The sequence below is a fragment of the Ictidomys tridecemlineatus genome, chromosome 14 (assembly GCF_052094955.1).
Source record: "Ictidomys tridecemlineatus isolate mIctTri1 chromosome 14, mIctTri1.hap1, whole genome shotgun sequence".
Taxonomy (NCBI): domain Eukaryota; kingdom Metazoa; phylum Chordata; class Mammalia; order Rodentia; family Sciuridae; genus Ictidomys; species Ictidomys tridecemlineatus.
Window position 1 is genome coordinate 20,048,614 of NC_135490.1, and position 18,828 is coordinate 20,067,441.

Here is an 18,828-nt window from a genome sequence, read left to right on the forward strand (position 1 = left end):
GGTTGTAGGAGCTGAGGGCCCCAACCCCAGAGATTCTGAATCAGTCTGTTTGGGTGGAAGCCAAGAATATTCCTTTTTGACATGCTCCCAGGATGAGCTGATGCCCCTAGAGCCAGGACCATCCTTTTGAAATAAATCATTTGTGTGTACACTGACTCTCTAGAACTTCCAATAATTTCATTATGGCACAATAATTATAAAACCTTAGGCTTTCTGCAAAAGCACATGAATTCTATAGTTAATGTGCCAATTTCTTACAATGTGCTCTAGCTCTCAGTTTATTCATCTATGAAATGCAAGAATGGGATCAGGTAACCTTGGTGCTCAAACATTCTTGGTACTATTTTATAATCAAGAGCTTAGATAACATGATCAAGTGTAATTTGATCATGAATAAATACTAAGACGCATGAAAGTAAGTTAGATACTACTATTTATTTGTCTGTTTCTATTTCAACCAAGATTGATCTGTTTTGACTTAAGTCATGTATACTGTTGGAAATTAAATATAATTAGAGGGGAAGACATTTCTAAAGATCAAAGGTTAATTTTTTGTTGAGGTTTGGGAAACAAAAATTATTTCCTAGACCGTGTTTGGAAAATCTAATAGACATAAAAGAAAGTAGCTTAAAAACTTCAAGTCCCCTTTTATTTATTGACAGCATTAGAATTCCACTCTGCACCCAAGCCAAAGCAAGCTGCTCCCCAGCCTGAGAGCATATTTTCCTCCTGCTCTCTCAATAGAATCACAATCCCTGGGGACCATTTTCCTCTCACTGAGCTACATCTCAATCAGTAGACAATTCACCGAGGAGACTCAGTTTGAATTCTTGCTTCATCTAGTCACACTCAATTGAACATACAGGCCTGTGATCATTAAAGGGCCCGCTTTCTCCTGACAGTTTCATGGAAGCGATCCAGAGCTACTCAGTGCCTGAATTTCATATTCCCTTGAAATTGGATCTGCACACCATGCAGTATGTGACCTTTTCCTGTAGGCTTTTTTTTTTTTTTTCCTCTCTGCAGTTTGAAAGGTATAGGCACATCAGAGAAATTTCACCGAGGACAATCATGTAATAAAATGTGATAGGAAAGGTCACAATATACACCAGATATTAATTTAGTTCTGATAAGTAGTGCTACTCTATATACTGTTAAATATTTAGGACTACAGATAAGATGCAGGTTTTTCTGTGAGTGATTTAAGTAGATCTGTCACTTGAATGTTTAAACTGTTTAATTCTTATCCAAGAAAAGGTTAATTCAAATTCCTTTATTGGTTGTTTGGTTTGCTTTTTGAGGATCAAAATAACGGGCCTAAGCTATAAAATGATTATTCTTAATTTATTTCAAATTGTGACTCAACCTACCCATTTCAAATTATACTTTCCTTTTTTATCCTTTTATGAATCATGACCTTGATTTTTTTTATATTGTTAGATTTTTTCCATTCTAAAATTATTACCAATGACATAAATACTAATGGTACTCATTTCCTTGAGTCTTGCCATCGAATATTATCACACAAGCAAAGTAACACTTTCTAAATACATTAGAGTTTCTTCTCAATAATATATTCGTCCAATTTTTTTTTGTCACTCCAAAATAACTGACACTTAGAGGAGAAGAAGTTTATTTTGGCTTATAGTTTCAGAGGTTCAGTTCATAGCCAGCTGACTCCATGGTGCTGGACAGGAGGAGAGGCAGAAAATCATGGTGGAAGAATGTAGCAGAGGAAACTATTCACCTCAGCAGAAAGAGAGCAAGAGGAACCATGGGCAAAATATATACTCTGTAAGGAATGTCCCCAATGACCCACTTCTTCCAACCACACCCCACCGCTCTCCGTGACCATTCAAAATTAGTCCACCAAATGGATTAATCCACTGATTGATTAGGTCACAGCTCTCATGATCTAATCATTTCACCCCCTACATTAAGCCAGGAGGTTTTGGAGAACACATTATATCCAAACTATGACACATAATTTCACTCCCTTGAAGACTGCAGAGTAGTTGCAGTTTTGGGCACCACTGAGAGGTCAGGGTGAGGAAAAGATATAGATCAATGTGTCCCTGGAAAGATATTTAAGAGAATTTAGAAAGCTAATGCCTTAGCCTTGCATAAGTCAGCATGTAATACTTCATTTACATAATTATTTTTCTGCCTAGATAGAAATGAGCAGGTGCACATACTTACATATGAGTTACCTGTCCAAGAGGAATGGCAGGAAAAAAGGAAAAAGCAAGAGAAAGAATAAAACACAGGGGCCTATTACCTCCAACACCTGCTTCTCATACACACTATTTACTGCTGGCAAAGTCAGTAAGAGAAGTAATGGGTTAGGATTTTGTGTGATCTTTGTTGAGACCACTTTTGAGCCAGATTTCGTACTGTAAAATTCAAGTGATGATAATATCTACCCCTGAGAAGGATTGTCAGAACTTGCATTTGTCATTCAGCTTACATTTTGTTAAAGAAGTGTTACATAAAATGTACAGACAATGTGTAAGAAACTAAAGGATAAAGTAAAAGATACATTTCTTGACCTTTACCCCACATCATTGATGGGGTCATTTGTGTGCTAGTGTGTGTTTGTATGTATGTATACAAGAGTGAGTTTGTATGTATGTATACAAGAGTGAGTTTGTATGTATGTATACAAGTATTCCTAGCAAGAAAATTAACTTCACATGAATATGATGCAATATGTAAACACTGACCACCTAGTTCATACCATAGCAAAGGAAACTGTAGCAAAACCCAGCTACATGTTTTAGAAAAATAACTCTGATTCTTGAGATAAGAGATAACATTTTCTTAAAATTCAACTTCCATTTAATGGAACACCAAGGAAACATTTGGTAAATAACAGCTTCACACATAATGGGTCTAAGTCAGATAAAAAGAAAAGATAAAATTAGAGAAAGAAACACTTACATTATGATGCTATCTGAGTCAGGTCCCTTAGGAAGACAAAGTACTTAAAGAAAATTTCACAAAGTGCTATAGGAATCGCATGAAGATAACTAGGTTTTATAACTGACCTAGATCCATAAATTGAGTTGTAAATAAATTTTATGCCTATTTTTATGAACATACTAAGTCTAGACTCCAAGATGACTATAATGGGATTCTGCTTCCTGATATATCTACTGGCTGCATCAGAATCATCAAGGAGCAGATCAATATTAAAACATTCCTGTTTTCTACCCAGAATTTGCTTTATTCACATCTCCAGTAGTGGAATATAAAAATCTGTATTTTTAACAAGTTTTGCAGTTTCCCCAGGGTAAAACCAGCTAAAGGTCACTCTGAAAGGAAGGACCAAAGACAGTGAAGGTAATGATATGCAAAAATTGCTTCTACCTTGCAGGCATAAAGTAAGCTCAGGGCATGTCTAATGTGTCATTGTGCTATGATGACCTTCAAAATATCACATCAAGATAGATAAATCCAGTTCTTGAACCATGGTCTTTTGCTTGTCTGACTGATCCTTTTTCTGGTACTTTAAAAATCATATGCTAACATTATCCCTGAAGGTGTAATTTATACTGAGAGATAAATGTGACGCTTTATTGATTAGCTGGAAAGATAACAGAATTCAAAGGAAAGGCAAGGAATGTGGTGCTAGAAATACCTAATATTTCTGTGCCATTTTTTTTTTCAGTTTACAAACAGTAGAAAGGACATGAATTGATGGTGACAACAGCCTTATGAAGATAAAGAACAACCATTGGTTTACTCTGTGGGCTGCTAAACTGGGTCTCAAGTGTCATAACTTTTTATTACATAAATGTGATTGATGTCCCTAAACTATCTGTCATAAACACAGAAAACTTTTTGAATGTATACAAATGCAAATGGATAAAAGCATCTCTTTTTAAAAAGAAGAATTATATACATACTTCTTCACTAAGCACACTAACTTTAAAAATATATGGAATTACTAGATTTAGAAGCTTCAACAAATGTATTAGTCCCGTAGAATTAAGCACAAAAGAAAAGATATATCTAGTTATTCTGAGCATGAAAGCACTCAGATTTAGTCCAAATGGAAAATAAAAGTATGTATCTATTTTGTTAAAGACTGAAAGCAAATAAGTCCACAAGAGGAAAATAATAAAGAAAATGAGGTAGAATTTCACTTTGTTTAAAGGCAGAAAGTAGGTATTGATTTTCCTCTTGGTACCATGGTCTTCAATGCCTTCTGCAAAAGTCTCTCATTCAGGAGAATTAGCATAAAAAAGACTTGTGTCTGAAAGCTTTTTCACTGCTTTTCTTGGATTGTGGGAGAAGTCCTAAAAAGTCTGGGGAACTTGCAGGCCACGTGGTGCAATGAAGAAAACAGGTGGGGAATCAGCCAGATTGTGTTCTGGACATGCTTCTGTCCCTGTTAGGCTTGAGTGTGTACATGATCCTCTACAGAGTCCTCTGGAAAGTTGGCTTTAATGACTTGCAAAACGGTGGATTTGAGCAAAACTGTCCCTAAGTACTTTTATAATTAGTGGGTTAATGACATTTGAAAGTATAGATCCAAGCCGACTGAGGTTGCTAGCAGGTCAATATTCATGTTTACATACAAAGCACTGTGTAGAATATACAAAACTCTCTAGTTCTTATCAATAGATAGGATAAATCATTAAACAAAGTGGCCCCCAAATCTGTTCACATCCGCATCTCTGGAACCCATGAGTTTGTTACCTTCCCTGTAATAGGGACTTTACAAATGTCATTAGAGATTTTGAGATGTTTCACCTGAATTATCTAGTGAGTTAATATAAACGCAAAGGTTCTTATAACTGGGATAAGAGAAGGTCAGTGTAGAAGGACATGTGACCATGGACAGGAAGTCAGTATGAGGTGACCAAGAGTCAAGGAATGCAGACTGCTTCTTGAAAGGAGAAAATTATGGAATTAATTATTTCACAGAGCTCCTGAAAAGAACACAAACTCTGATCATAGTCCCCTAAGACATATTTTAGACTTTCAACCTTGAGAACAGTATGACAATAAATTTGTATTGTGTTAGACCACCAAGATTGTGGTGATTTGTTACAACAGTAATAAGAAACTAAGACAGGAGAGCCATGAGGATGTTCTACTTGTGATGGAAGCTTGCCAGTTTAAAAACTATCTGCAAAGTCTGGACATTCTCCACACAGACGAGGGACGTTATGTCATCTTTGATTATGTTTGTGCTGCAATTTGCAATTTATTTATGGTAACGAAATGCAAAGGAAGTGAGACTACATGAAGTCTGCATCTAAGTCAGAAAAAGAAATTAGCTGGGACTCTGATTTGTGTTGATAGAATTACTCTTGGGCTCTTTAGCTATCTTCTGGACCTCACATGGAAATGAGCAAGCATTATGGTCAACTGCCCAGTTGAGCTTCCAAGCCAGCAGCCATGGGAGTGGGTTATCTTTGACATCAGTGCAGGCTCAAGATGACTGTAACTTTGGTCAACAATTGACTGAGATTTCCGGAGAGACCCCCAAGCAAGAACTGCTCATGCAAGCCCTCCCCAAATACCTGATACACAAGCTCCTTAAGCATATTCAAAGGGTAGTGTTTTTTAATCCAAGAAGTCAGAAATAATGATGGGAATATTAGTCAATAATATCTCTATCACTACAGACTCACTGTGCATCAATAGCTGTATTACAGTTTTAAAGAATATATCACTAAGTTTGGTGGATTTAACCATCAATAAACAAATAGTGGTAACATCTAAGTCTATAGGTTAAACTTCTATTCTCTGCTTTACCTCCACATAACTGATAGAACTTTCATAACACTTCAAACTAGGAATATTAAACAAATTGAATGCTTTCCCCCATTCACCCTGCTTCAGATGCTTTTGGTATTATATGCCCCCCCTTGTTTTGCAAAGGACACTATTAGTAAACAAATTACAAAAACATGACATCTGAGCAGCATATTCAATACCTCTCTTTCTTTTCATAATTAATCAGTCACGAAGTCAAGCTATTCTTTGTCTTAACAATTCTCAATTTAATCTATTTTTTTTTCAGCTATTATTGCCAGGGCCTTCATTATTCACCTTAACATTTTCCACTGAGACTAACTAAATGAGTTCCTAAATATTTTCTTTCTCTTTTTTTCCAATTCTGTCACTATAATTATCTTCCTAATTTGTCAACATACCTTTTCCCTGATAATACCTTTAATGATTTGCATCACAGATGCAAAAGTTTGGAATTCTGCTGTTGGATCAAATTTTCCAAATCCCCTGGAGATACAGAGAAATAAATGTCTATAGAGTGTTCTTTAACTCATCTATATGTCCCAGCAGGTGTTATGGAGTTTGAAGTGTCCATGGTCAGTTTGGACACTGACTAGTGATAATGACAGTCTGCAATAGAGAATCTCAAGACAATGATGCTAAGTTTTGAAGCATAACCATTTCTTCTTTAGAAAGTGACCTCTTTGGCAAATCAACTGGTTATTTCACCAGACTCTGATAGATAAAGAATGTGTGGCTCTTAGATGTAGTTTAACCATGTGACTAGAGCTGCCCATCATGACTCAAGTGGCTTCACCTACCTCTAGCCGCAGAGTCCTGGGAACACTCCATTATTAGGGGAAATCTAAGGTGTAATACTTAACTCATGGCACAAGTGAGTTTCAGGATACCAATTTCTTAATAATTCCTTTAGTTGGACTATAGGATGAGTACAGCACCTATCTCAATATACATCTATGTATCTATAGGGAGTTTTGGCTATTACTTAAATTAATGGCAAAACACAGTTGAGCCTCTCTTACGAAAACTTCTGCAAAATATGTTTGTATGGATTGAAAATTATAACCCCATTTGGGATAGCCAGAGAGGACATTGGAGAAGGTAACTCTTACATGTGAAAAATTTTGTAACTCCCTTATTGTCCATTTACCTAGAAATAATGATGACTAGACATAAAGAACCCATAGTTTCTCAGATAACTAATAACTTGGAATAGCAAATAAGAAGATTGATATGAAGGATGTTTTTTGTTAATCTGGAATTTGTATTCTTGAGAACCAAATAGCCAATCAATGGAATGTTAAGTTGACTCAAATTCTATTGCATTTTATCAGAATTTGAATTACATTGCATAAAATTTCTTAGAAGATATATAGCTTCCATGTATTCTATTTATGAAGACTTATCTTTTGTGTTTCTAAATGTCAAATCCAAGGTTAAAATATGTTTTTTGGAACATGTCACTGTTTTAGTGTTTTTTTTTTAAAAAAAAATATTAATAGAAGGATGTGTAATGGTGTCAAACAGATAAAATGCAAAATATACCGGGTTTGATTTTTTGATAGTCTACCATTGTCCCTTGTACTAGAGCAACATGATGTCTGGAGATTATGGATTCAAGAGTCCTGTGCATGAAATTTCCATTAAAATCCTTTAGAGGCAATTGCATAAACTTTGGAAGACAGAAAAGAAAGACAATGCCATTGTGTTGCAGCCAGTCAGCTTGGAGCATTGGGAAACAATGTTAGGAACTCTCCTCTGTGGCTAATAGGCATCCTTCAGACAACTGTCCACATTACATTGTTGAATGTTCGTCTTGTCATCAGCACCATTTTGGATGGAAATGTTCTTTGACATTGTCCTTCTGCCTTATCAGTGGCTATGGAAACCACTTAATTTCCCAATGTAACTTTCCACTAAGCATACTTAGAGTTGCTTCTGTTTTTATAACTGAACCCTACTAAAAAAAATACAAAGAAAAGTCTGTTGGATGGATATGTAACTGAGTGAAGAGAATACTTACATAAAAATTAACTAACAGAATAATGATATAATATTTTATTTAAAAATTCATCAGGATTCTACTGGATAGCAGGAATTTTTCTGCCAGGCTCGCTTTCCTTTGGCATAAGGTCTCTATCATCACAACCAGGTACACAGGTGTTTATCATTCTGGTGCATGGGCTATTGCGATGACTCAGGCTGTGCTCCAGGATAAACAGGTGCTCCTCAGTGTAGACTGACATGTTTTGAAAATAAAATGAATAATGGCATTCTTCCAAATTTCAGAAGAAAATATATAGGCTTTTTTTCTCTATTTAAAATATCCCCACATAATTAATCAAATTTCTGTGGTATTTTCTAGAAAGGTAACACTAGGATGAAAACAAATACTAAAAGTATGAACAGAAAACTTTTCCAAATGGCAATAATTCCTAATTTTACTCTTTGTTTATATTCAATGACATGAATAGATAAAATTAAGTGGGAACAATTTTGCTTATTTCTAGGTCATAAAAATTTAAAACAATTAAATCAGATATCATTGTTCATAAGAATAATACCTTAAAAGCAGATTAACCATGCATGACCAAACAATGACACATCCATACAATGAAATATTACTCATCAATAATAAAGAGCTTTAAAGGGTCTGACCCTTTAAAGTTTTGGTAGGATTAATTAAAAAATTTAAATCTAGACATTAACACATAGACTGCCATGGTTTTATGGAGGCTGATAGAAAACAAAAGACCTCGGGTTCAGAGATGAAGGGTAATATGCATTACAACAATAGCAATCAGAATATCTGTATTCTTATGTGTATTGCCTGAACCTCAATCCCCACATTAAGAAGATCAGATAAAGCCTGCATGCACAGAAGTTGTGTTATAGAAGAGAAACACTGAATTGAAGGAATACAAAAATTAAAAATTGGCACTAAGTTTATATGTCCTTTGCTTTGGAGGGAGATAGTCTGTCTTCTAAGGCTGTTTGCTCTAAAAATAATTAAAAGGTTAGTCTAGAGCAAAGTATTCTTAGTATTTTGCATAAATGTGCAAAATACAAACATATGAAAAATATGAAAGATTCATAGAAAAAATGAAACATTCATAGAAAATTCCCTAAATAATAAATCTCAAAATAACAACTTGATGCTCATAAATATATGACCAGAATACTAATAATAATTATTAACAATAATAATTGTATTTGAAATTTAGGTATTTTAACCACCCTTTATTCATGAAAATTTAATATATGAATTATAAAAAAGTGGATCATTTTTCCCAGTAGAAAAATTATCATAAACGAGTTGTATTTTGACAATTATATCTTGCTACTAGGGATCCAGAGTAAATGTAATCAGAAATTCATAGTGTGGTGTGGAGGAAAAGCTTCACATCAAGACATTTTGGAACCTAGTGAATCCCACCTTCTAGTACCCGTGCTCTTTTTTCTCATACCTCAGCTTATGTTCAATCTAGTGTCTAACAATAAAATGTGGCATAAATGGTGAGACTGTGATAAGACCAAGGCATGTGTGTGCTAGGAATTTCTTCCCCTCTTCCTCAATCATTTATGCTAAGGGGTCCCCACTGACATGCAGTGTGCTAACCTGTAAAGATACCCACATGGCGTGTAACTGAGGGAAATTTCTGGCCAACCACCAGTGAGAGATTAGGGCTCTCAATTCAATATTCTGCAAGGATCTAAGTCCTACGACAATCCAGAGACTAAGCTTGGAAACAAACATCCCCCCAATAAAACTTTCAGATGAGAGCACAACTCCAGTGAATCCCTTCCTTGCTGGCTTAAGAGAGACTCTGAGACAGAGCCAATCCAGCTGACAATTGATTCCTGACTCACAGGAACTAAGAGTTCATAGGTTTAGGCTGCAATAGATAATGAATATGGATATCAATACTGGCAAGTTGAGTGCTGCCAGATATGTGACCCAGTAGTCTCCCACTTATACACAGTGTCACTTTCTGTGGTTTCAGTTACCCTCCATCAACCATGGTCCTCAAATATTAAATGAAAAATTCCATAAACAAGCTATTCTAAGTAGCAGGATGTAAGCTCCTACATTTTCCCTCCATCCCAGACACTGAATCAAACATCCCTTCATCTAGTGTTGTTGTCCCTTAGTCACTTAGCAGCTCAGTTATCAGTTCAGCAGTCCCAGCATCCCAGGGCTTATATTCGGGTAGGAAGGTCAAAGAGTCGCCTAATACTATGTAGCAACGCCTACATCATTTATCTCACACTGTGTCATCACATTATCATTGTATCATTTCACATCATTGCAAGAAAGAGAAGCAAGCTATTTTAAGAGAGGCAGAGGAAGAAATGACATTCACACTTATTTTTTTATTATATTACAGTATATCGTTTTCTTTGTTCTATTTTATTTGATGTTATTTTTAATTTCTTACCATACCCAATTTATAATGAAAATTTATTATAGGTATAAATGTATAAGAAGAAAAATAGTGCATATGGTGGCTATTTGTGATTTTAGGCATCCACTGGTAAAGTTGGAATGAAGTATCTGTAGCAGAAATGAGGGGGAACATTGTGGATTTAGACTTGAGGAATGAGTGGAGCCTGAAAGGATTTTGAGAAATGGATTTGGGAAAGCCTAAATTGCCTTCAATAGACTGTTCCTAGAAATCTGGACATTGAGGACAATGTTATTTACATCACAAAAAGAGAGAAGGAATGTGTTATCAGAAAATGCAGCAAGGCAAATCTCTTATGCCATGCCAAAAAGATCACCAGCACTGACTACTGCCTCCACTCACCTGCTGGGTAGAAAATGTGCCTAATTACCTGAGTGATTTCGCTAAGTAGATTTCTGAGGAGATCACTGAATATGCCACATAATGTCTTTGTGCTGATTATAGAAAATGTGAAAATAGGAGATAAGTTGAGGGAAAGACTGTTGTCAGAAAGGAGCTAAGACTTGATGGGTTTGAAATTCTTAGTCTTTCTAAATGATCAATGATGCTCAAAGTAAGAATTTGCTCTGAGCAAATATTGAAAGCAGAGTGTCATCAGAAAAGCATGGTCTGGAGATGAAGCTGAGGATGTGACTGCAAAGGCTCTATGAAGATGTCAGAAAGACCAAAGGTGTTGCCACATCAAAGGCTCTTTAAGGAGATTAGGAATGTGCTACACACATCTCCAAAGGAGAATGAGTGTCTTCTAAGGAGTTTAAAGGTGCTATTCATCTGCAGATTCAATTTGAGCCCAAGGAAGGTAGAGAAGAGCTTATCACAGATACTTGTGATTGTGACTTTTGAAATCTAAATGAATAGTCCCGATATAGATCATAAAAGGGATCTAGTGATTTGGAAAGAGTTATACTCACAGAAATACATGACACCTTTGATTGAAGGAAAAGGAGGACCTAAGAAAAATGAAGGGAGGTTATTTGGCTGTAAAATTCTAAAAAAAAAAAAAAAAAAAAAAAAAAAAGCAGGCAGATAGAATTACTTATCTATATATCCATTCTATTTTCATAGATATGTGGTGGGGTGGGGAAGATAACCTAAGAGTAGGTACCAGAGCCCGTAGAGTCCTGGGCCTTAGAGAACTGTTTCTAGACTTAAAACTTCCTCAAGAAATTTCTAACATTTGGTATCTGGGACTTCAAAATTACCACGAATCAATAAGCCTTTTGATTCCCTTAACTTGAGAGGTTAAATATAGAAAGGCACTCACCCTTTTTTTAAAATTTTTATTTTTGATTAATACATAATAATTGTTCAAACCATTAAGTGAAAAAAAAATCAATCAGGGAGATGGTTTTCAAAGGATATTGATATTTTTTTGAGAATAGCCCAACACTGCAAAGGGAATAATAGGATCTTGTAATGGGAATATTCATAAGATATTCAAAGATATTGTGGCAAGAAGATATTCAAAGATACTATAGCAAGAAGAAGTTTTCAAAGATGAAAGTAAAGAGGATCAGATATTTTGACATAATTATCCTTTCACTGTTATAGTTTATATATGAGGTATCCCTCCCCCAAAGTCCTGTTAATACAAGAATATTCAAAGGTAAAACCATTCGATTATGAGAACTCTAAGCTATTTGGTCCATCCACACCAGTTCGAATGGACCAACTTGGTGATAAGTATAGGCAGGTGGAATGTGACTGGAGGAGATGGGTCACTGTCGGTGTGTCTTGGAAACTGTTGGTCTCCCTGTGCATCTCCACCTCCATCTCTCTGCGTTTTGACTCTGCCATGAACCAAACAGCTTTTGTCCCCTGGGCTCTTTCCCCATGAAGTGCTGCCTCACCTTGGGCCCAGAGCAATGGAGTCAACAATCTATGGACTGAGACCTCTAAATCCATGAACCTCAAATAAACTTTTCCTCTTCTGAGTTGTTCTTATTGGGTGTTTTGATCATTACAACATGAGAGCTGACTTAAATTATCATTAATAAAAAGAATGGTCAGAATTCCAAGGTTGAGAGTTGCTAGGAAAATGTCCTTATAGAAGTACTCTGTGTGTGTGTGTGTGTGTGTGTGTGTGTGTGTGTGTGTGTAATTGTGGTGGTCTCTTTACACATTTGTGGTTCTAGCAGAGTCTTTTGTGATATTCACTGTCAAGAGAAGCAAATGAATGATGGTCTTTGAACTGCTCACAGACAGAGGTCTCTTGGGAATTTCTCAGTTCAAAGGTGCCAAGAAAATCACCCAATTGTATGGTAATACCCTGTTCCAAGGGAAATTTCATGATTGCCATGGAGTTCATCAGTTCATGACCTACGGTTCCAATGCCAGCTGCCTAGTGGGGGCAATTGTGGGCACAAGCTTAGGATTGTAATTGGGCTGTTCAAACTTTTGACCTCAGTTCTGTTTCAGAGTAACTTTCTCACAATGAATCCCTTTGATGTTGAAACTTATATTATGAACATGCTGAGCTGTCCCCTCACTGCATTCCATCAGAGTGTGGTACCCACCGGATCCCAGCTTTTTCTCTCATTGTGTGTCTGTTCATTTTCTTTAATCCCCCATCACCCCTCTCTGGTTTCCTGAATTAACTGTCATTCAGGTCATGATAATTTACTGTCAGGCAATCACATGAAAGAACAGCTTCCTTCACAATCTCTGGGCATTTCTTTACTTTTTAACATTAAGGTTGACACAAGTAACTCCATTTTGATTCTGACAACTTTCACATTTCGTTCACAATATTTATGGAGTATGATATAATGTTTTGATTCCTGTGTACAATGTGTGCTGATCACATCAAGGTAATGAGCATATCATTACCTTAAACATTTATAATTTCCACAGGAATGACAACAAGTGTTCTCTGCCTGCCTCAACGTTGTGTTGGTATGTAGAAGACAAATTACTTGTCTCTTTGGTTTCGTAGATCTAAAGGTAAATTGCACTGAAGGAACTACATCTAGGAAAAATGCCCCTTCAGTTCTATCTGCAAGGCCTACAGTTTAGATAGAGATTCTAGAGTTCAACCAATACCATGATGGGATGCGATTGTTGCCACTTTAAGAAAAGGTGGGGATATTTTGCCTGTAAGAGATGTAAATTAATGGAATCAGAGAACACAGAGTTGTATGTAGAAAGAAATAATTAACATGGGTCTAAAAGACCTAACTTAAACTTAACTTTTTGACATTTACTCACCATGATACCTTAAATAGTTAAAATATGCAGAAATAAATGTCCTTAACTTTATATTCATTGCATGTGCTCAATAACTGTTTGCTGGTCGTGATGCTAGCAAAACTCTGTGGAAAGTAAATTTATTGTGTGACTCCAAAATTCTCTTCCCAGTACATCATAATCTGTTTGTTTACATTAGAGGACCTGAATTAGTTTCAATGAATCTCATCAGAAAGTGAGGTATTCTTTTATTTTTCCCCCTTAATACTTGCAACAGGCCTACTGAGTTCTTCGTGGAGTACTTCACTGTCTTTTGGAAAGTGATAAAAATATATATATACATATATCAAGTCATTAATGTGTTTTCTTTTAAAAATAAACCTAATCATGTTAAGTTACAATATAGTGCTAACAATGACTTGCTTATCAGTTTAACCAAACGTTCTAATGTTTTCTCATACTATATCTAATTATCAGATAAGTTTTCAAGTGAAGTGTACATGAATGCTTACTTACAAACTTTGTTAAACAATGATCATTTTTGTCACTCAGTGAGGATATGCTTCTAAGTGAAAGATCAAACTCAAGACACTAATCCACAGATTTTGAAAAAGGCTTAATGTTTTTAAAATGTATTTTTTTTTTTACTGAATTCTCAAGTTTTACTACTTCTTGCATCACATTTCTTAATAAGGAGATCTTGTATATGACTATGTATTTGGTCAAAAATGAAAGTTAATTTCATGTAATCCCTTCTTTACACCATCAACCATTTCCTCCCAAATAGGAATATGCATTTTCTTTCTTGCTCTAACATAATACTTCCCATAGATCCAGGCTCAATGAATATTTGTCTGCTGGGGAATTTTATTTGTTTTTTACTCTATGCACTATCTTAGAAAATAAACATTTTTCAAAAGAAAAAATAAAAATGTGTCAAATATTTGTTAAATGTGAGCATGTTCCAAGTATCTAAGCACAGTGCTACCATGCATCATCACCTTCCAGATAATCACCTTTGCCCATATTGTTCCTATGTAATTATCTACACATTTCTGTTTATTATTTGTCTTGGTAGTACAGTTTTATCACTTTTTCCTTATCACATCTGCAAATCAATCAGAATAGTTGAGTTTTAAGAGGACTAACCTCAAAATTCTGATTGTCAGATAAAGCTTTATAGCATAGTTAGGTCAATACTGGCTCTTTCAGAAACCAGATCCTTATAAATAAATATTCCCTGAATTGCTGGTGGCTGTGGGAGTGTAGACTTACTTCTTTCATTGCTCTTAAGAAAATTCAACTTTGATCATCAAATTTGATAAAACTGATTTTCAAACATCTCATCCTTAGTCTTTCATTTCAATAATATTAAGTGCTTTTTAATAATTGCTTGACAATTATTAATAAATGTTTAATGGTCATTTGACAATTCCTTAGTGCTACTTCTCTGTGTCAAGAAGAGTTTTTGGAAGCTAGGGATAGGTCAGTGAACAAAAGATACACAGGGGTAAATTTTTACCACCTTTTAAACTTCAAGAAAAGAAAAATTTAAAAATAAACATTGTTGATATGGTGAGCATTTTTATAGTTGAAGAAATAAACTATACTTGTACAAATATGCTCATATACACATTTTTTACTATGTTTAATTTCCAAATTTCAGTGTATCTTTTTCTTTACTGACTAAGCACATGATAATATTCTGGCATTTCATCTTTTTTTTAATGTGTAATTGAAGGAGAATTTCATTTTGACATTATTTTAATGTTTTCACATTAATTGACTGTTTAGAAAAGGGACTTCACCTGTGGCTAAGGCTGTCTATTTGGAAGATGACAGGACTATTGTTAAATTCTAGCCACTAACTTGATGTACTATGCAAAGTTCATTATTCCTTGTGCTCATTTTTGTGCATCTATGCAATTTTTTTTCTCCTACTTCTCAGGGTATTCTTTCATTATGAAAAGCATAATTCTCTCTCTCTCTCTCTCTCTCTCTCTCTCTCTCTCTCTCTCTCTCTCTCTCTCTCTTATGCTATAATTTCTTAGAACCCACCTTTAATGTGTAGGTATAAATGTTTTACAGATAATGTCATTAAATTAAGATAAGAGCTTTCTAAAATTCTGTCAAACAAGTCCTAGGAAATGTAGGAACAATTGGAACAAGAATCCCACCAGGAAGCCTCTTTACTTTGTACGGCCTATTTGTTTCATTTTCTTCCTGAGACAGAATAGAACAAAGGTATTTTAACTTTGAATGCATATAGCCACTGATATCTCCCAAGTTTTCTAAATTATAACTATAGCTCCAAAGTAAAATTTAATATGTTCCTTAGGTCTACATCATAAAACAAAAATTTAAGGGTTATACTCTGACTTTGTGGCATAGGCCTGATGTACCCTGAAACCAACAATCACTTATGGCAAGTGAGTAGGTAGGACTGTAATAATAATGAGATGCCCCTGGCAATCACATCATCATGGGAAAATAGCTGGTGGTGAAATGAAGATCTTTGTACAGTGACAAATGAATTTTTTTTGTCAGTAATTGAATAGACATCACTACAAAAACTAACTTAATTTGTACTTTAACATTTAAATAATGGCTCTTCAATTTATCCTGAGATAATTCTGTGTTTATTATTTGCTACTCTTAACCATTTGCTACTTTGTTAAAACTATAGATAGGATATAAAATCCATGAATTGCAAATCACATTATTTCTGTGGTTAATGCCTGCAGTCTCCAATATAAGTAGTTGATACGTATAGAGAGCAAACAGATGCAGGTTTAACACTAGTTGTTCCTCTTCTTATGTGAACTTGGAAAAATTACTTAGGCTTAACAATATAATGGAGAAAATAAAAATAATATATACTTTGGTTATCATGGGATTAAATGAGACAAGGCAAGTTAAGCTGGGTTATTATTAAGTTTAAATGAGATTAATGTAGCTGCCTCATACATTTTCTTACCTTTTAAAAACAGACAAAAATAATTTATTTTAATAAGCTACACTGTATTTCTAATATAATTCAGATTCTTCATGCCATTAGAAAATTAACAGACATTCCAAATAACTTTATTTAGGTACTTGGCTATAAGATCTCTAAAAGAAAAAAAACTTCAATTAAAAACACAACTTCAAGACTTTAAGCCATAAATTGGAAATTATTCTAACCAACCTTTGAACAAAACTGTTGCTTCAATTTCTCGAATAACATTAGCATTGAAGTATTGGCACTCATCATCCTGAATCTAGAAATTGATTTAGAAATAATTATTAAAATATTCATTTTATTATTATACTGAAATAGGATGTTCTATTCTATTGTGGTAATAAAATATTTATCCTACTACCACAATGTAAGTGTTGACTTTAATATCTAGTTCCAAGGTTCTTCTACAGTTTTCTTAGACTTTAATTTTCCCCCAGCAATAAGCAGTCTGTACGCCTTTGAGAATGACTCAGTTATCTCCATAGTCAATGGTTTGGGGGCTTATGCATGGTTAATTTTTATCCATTACTTTTTTGGTTTAATATGCCCTGAGAAAGTTGATGTATATCTATGTTAATATGTTTCTGAAATAAAAATCCTATTTCTGTAAAAACAAGGTATTCCTTCACTCTCCCATTTGGTCTATATTTTGAATAATCAGTAACCCAATTCTTTTGATTTTTTGTGATGAAAATACACTTCAGCATGGCTTCTAATTCTAATGCACAATAACTTTTTTTTTTTTTTTTTTGGTGCCAGGGATTGAACTTGGGGGCACTCAACCACTGAGCTACATCCCCAGCCCTATTTTGTATTTTCTTTAGAGACAGGGTCTCACTGAGTTGCTTAGTACCTCACTATTGCTGAGGCTGGCTTTGAACTAGTGATCCTCCTACCTCAGCCTCCTGAGCTGCTGGGATTATAGATGTGCACCCTTGTGTCTGGTCACAATAAGTCAATAACAAATATTACTTCTAGTTTATAGACCTGTAGTTAGCTGTGACTGCTAGGCTCTGCTCTCCTCTCTCTCTCCTCCATGTAAAGAAACATGCTATACCCACTTTAGAAGGCAAGGATATAATAGGGAAAGCCAAACCACACAATTGTATTTAAAAACCTCTGATTGAAGGGACAAATTGAAATCCAGTCATCTGGCATTGGCCCAGATAAGACACATGGCCACGTCTAACAATGGATATGGAAGTATAGTCTGACTACAGAGAGATTCATCATATTTTATAGTAAAGAATATGAGTATATAAATATTCCTTTATAGGAGAGGAAGACAATTTTTTGTAGTGATGACTACCTTCTCTTTCCTTCTTTCATTCCCCCTCCCTTTCTTCCTTCACTCCTTCTTTCCTCACTTCATTCAGAATTCTCTGTTGAAACTTCTGTTGTGTCACTCATATGTTTAAAATCCTGCTTTATCTCTAAGCAGTTTACAGATAAATCAGGCTTCTTAATGCAGCATCGAAGAAGGTCCTTTCAATCTGCTCTCTGGCAGGCGGATAGCCTTGCAGTTTCCATTCTACTGTTCATTGCAGGGGAAGTACCTTGAAATCAAGCGAAGGAGGGATTTCAAAGGACCGACAAGGTGAGCCAAATGCTGCTAATAGGCAGGGTGTGATGAGATTTGGTAATTTGCCCTTGACTAGGGAAGATAAGTAATTTGACACAGTGAAAAAAGAAATAAGTGTCACTGGAATAACAAGGGCAAAAAACTTGAGTGGAAGGGATGGATTTCAGAGATAATTGAAGCATTACATTGGAGACAGGGCCCCATGGAAAACAGAAATAATGTGGAAATTTGAGTCACATCTGGGGTTCAGAGAAGGTTTTCTGTTTGTTTCTTTTTAATAGAAAAGAAAATTAAGTCCTGAATGTATACTGATTTGAATAACCCAGGGAAGAAGAAAACAATTACTGATGCGTAGAATATACAAGAGACCATTAAAGCAATAGGTTTTTCTGTGTGAATTTTAATTGGTGCATTATAATCATACATAATAGTGGAATAAATGGTGACATATTTGTACATGCACATAACATTATTTGGTCAATTTCGTTTCCCAGCACCTCTTCATTCCTCCTCCCTCCCTGAGTCTTCTTCCTCTGTTCTACTGGTCTCCCTTCTAATTTCATAAGATTATACCCCCATCTCTTTTCTCCATCTTCCTTCCTTTTTCTCTAGCTTCCACATAGGAGAGAAAACATATGATACTGAGTTACATAAGTCTGGTGAGCCAGACTTAAACAGCATTAGCTTAACAATACTATCAAGTTCCATCCATTTTCCTGCAAATGACAAACTCATTCATCATTGGAAAGTGTGTTATTCAATCTCTGTGCATATATCATTTGTGTAGTTTTGCTGGCTGCTGATTTCTAATCTCATTCCATTAT

The 18,828-nt window shown here is 35.2% G+C and overlaps 1 protein-coding gene across 2 annotated transcripts in view; it reads left to right on the forward strand.

Annotated features, from left to right (window-relative positions):
* Positions 1-17,906: 17,906 nt before the first annotated feature.
* Positions 17,907-18,828, forward strand: part of Anxa10 (annexin A10) — a 525,713-nt gene continuing 524,791 nt past the window's right edge. For both annotated transcript variants that reach the window (XM_078030965.1, XM_078030964.1), the window contains exon 1: positions 17,907-18,019. The gene's annotated coding sequence lies outside the window, so the exon portion shown is untranslated. The remainder of the gene's footprint in view (positions 18,020-18,828) is intronic.